We start from the raw sequence: 3,007 nt of genomic DNA, 5'->3' as shown, positions 1-3,007 counted from the left end.
TCCCTTCCTCTCTGTAAAAAATCAATAAAATATATTTAAAAAATAAAAAATAAAAAAATAAAATGAGAAAAAAGGATTATATTTTAAAAAAATAAAAATAACTTTCCCACTAAATTATTCTAAAATAAAAATAGAAAAATATATTTTTAAAGTTTCATGCAATTATTTTTTAATAAAATTTATTGCTGATAATATTATTAAAGATAAAGTTAAATAAAATAGTGCTGTAATATAGGTTAGTTGCTTATTGATTTCATTATGAATTTTACACAATGTTATTCTATACTATGTATAAAACCTACTATAGGTATCACATAAATCTTGAAACCATAAATTACATGTAGGACTTTAATACGATATATGTGCCAAAAAAAGGCCACCCACAAACCTACTTACAGTAAATTGAAATGTCACCTTGCACCATACAAACCACAGGGTCCAGAATATAATTCCTCACCACAAACACACATACACATAAAACACAAAGTTGTTGTGACATTCCACAGAATATACACAGTAAATACTACATTGAGTATGTAAGTTTCACTATCTATATTTTGTGATATTGAATTAATTAAACTGATGGGATATGCAATTATTATAATGTTAACTTACACAGTCTAACCCACAACCTTTTGGTGTGCAGGACAACGCTCCAACCAAATGAGCTATCTGGCCAGGGCAAAAAAGAGGTTTCTTTAAAAGGTGGTACACATGGTAAAGTTACTAACACTTTTTCAGCTATATGGATTCAAACTACATTCTCTCAATCTGTCGAGTTCATTTTAATTTGTTTTTTGAAATAAAATATTATTTAAAGGTTTTTTTTGGTTTTCAAATCTATAAAAATGTTTTTCCTTAAATTTGTTCTTGCTCATTTAGTTTGTTTTTGGAGATTTGTGTAAATACTGTAGAAAAGAAAACTTAGTTCCTTTTATATAGTCATATACATGTATACGTATATATGGAAATATTCCTTTGGTATTGATTTTAAATAAGCGAATTGCTTTATTTTATGAAATAACATTTAAAAATTCTCACAGAACCCCTGCTTCTAGATATTTCTGTCAAAGTTTTATTGTAGTTCCTGTATCTCAAAAATTCATGGGGTGTTCAAAGAAGAAATATGAAAGTGAATAAATCTTTGGCGCTTCTGAGAATGGCAGCAGGGAAACATCAGCAGTCAGAAGATTAGAATGAATTTCTGGAAGAGAGAAGACTGATGGGAGCACCTTGATGGATATATTCGAATAAAAGAAGCTGCTACTCAGTATATTCAACAGAAAAAGCTGCAGTGGAGCTAGGAAAGATTTTGAACAGTGCATCTACCTAGTGTCAGGAGCTAAATAAGGGAAGGTTGTAGGAGGAAGGGCAAAAATCACAATGACTGATGGAGAATCAACCTGAAAGACATGTGCATATTCAGGCTACCCCCATTCCTGTGCATCAGGAAGTGCTGGTTGCTTCAATGCCAGGTGCAGATTGAGTGATATGTTGAAGATTTATTCACATTAGTCACACAGGCCTAGTATTGGTATGTGAATATGTCTGGATTTTTACCTGTATGCCTGCTCCATACTTATTCTCTGAAAATGTCCCAGTAATACCTTAAAATATCTCACACACACACACACACACACAGAGCCAATATTCCTCTCTTTTAAGCAACAGGCAATAACAGCAGAGGAAACTTCTGCCAGAAACATAGTTAATCTACGTTATCCTTTATTTTATGTTTATCAATGACCAATTAAGGAATAGTTGACTTTTCATTTTATTGATGGTTTCCTTTGCTGCCTTTGCTGTGCAGAAAATTTTAGTTCGATATAGTCGGCATTTGTTTATTTTCTTTTGCTTTCCTTGCCTGAGGAAATATATCAGGAAAAAAAAATATTGCTAGGAGAAATGTTCATGATTTTGCTGCCTATGTTTTCTCCTAGGGTTTTTATGGTCTCAAGTCTAACATATGTTTTTAATCTACTATGCTAAGTGAAATAAGCCAGTCAGAGAAAGATAAATACCAGGTGATTTCACTCATATGTGGAATCTACAGAACAAAATGAACTAACAAGTAAAATACAGACTTATAGAGAGAGAGCAGGCTGACAGCCTTGGTTGTGGGGAGCTGAAGAGGGATAAATGGGGATGGAAGGATACTTGACTTGGGGTCGTGAACACATAATACAGTGTATAGGTGATGTGTTGTGAAATTATGCACCTGAAACCTGTATAATTTAGTAAACCAGTGTCACCCCAATAAATGTAATTAAAAGGAAAAATGTGTAATCAATTGCATAATATTTATTATAAAACATGGAACATGGGTGAAAGAGGAAGATTAATGGAAGTTAATCTTCAATAAATGGAGTCAGATAATGCTTACAATTGGTCAATCAAGAAACTGTTGCATAAGCTTACTATTAATAGTGCTACAGCCGAAACCGGTTTGGCTCAGTGGATAGAGTGTCGGCCTGCGGACTGAAGGGTCCCGGGTTTGATTCCGGTCAAGGGCATGTACCTGGGTTTCGGGCACATCCCCAGTGGGAGATGTGCAGGAGGCAGCTGGTCGATGTTTCTCTCTCATCGATGTTTCTGACTCTCTATCTCTCTCCCTTCCGCTCTGTAAAAAAATCAATAAAATATGTAAAAAAAAAATAGTGCTACAGACAATCAAGAGAAGCATTAAAATCAGAAATAGTCCAAAACTAGACTAGAAGAGGGAGACTGGGTATGTGTCCTGGAGAAAGACATTTAATTGTACATCGTTAAAAAGTATTAGAAATATATTTTCTTTGCATGTTATAATTTCATAATAAAAATTTATTGAATAATTTTAAAGAGTTTGTTTTCAAATATTTTATCTAAAATATACAATAGCCCTGACCAGTTTGGCTCAGTGGATAGAGTGTCAGCCTGCGGACTCAAGGGTCCCAGGTTCAATTCCCGTCAAGGGCATGTACCTTGGTTGTGGGCACATCCCCAGTAGGGAGTGTGCAGGAGGCAGCTG

The 3,007-nt window shown here is 34.1% G+C and overlaps 1 pseudogene; it reads left to right on the top strand.

The window, feature by feature from the left end:
* The window catches only part of LOC102242296, a 13,981-nt pseudogene that overhangs the window by 9,927 nt on the left and 1,047 nt on the right, over positions 1-3,007 (top strand).

The sequence above is a fragment of the Myotis brandtii genome, unplaced genomic scaffold (genome assembly GCF_000412655.1).
Source record: "Myotis brandtii unplaced genomic scaffold, ASM41265v1 scaffold51, whole genome shotgun sequence".
Classification (NCBI taxonomy): Eukaryota; Metazoa; Chordata; class Mammalia; order Chiroptera; family Vespertilionidae; genus Myotis; species Myotis brandtii.
The sequence above is the reverse complement of the archived record's forward strand: the minus strand, read 5'-3'. Positions and strand labels throughout refer to the sequence as shown.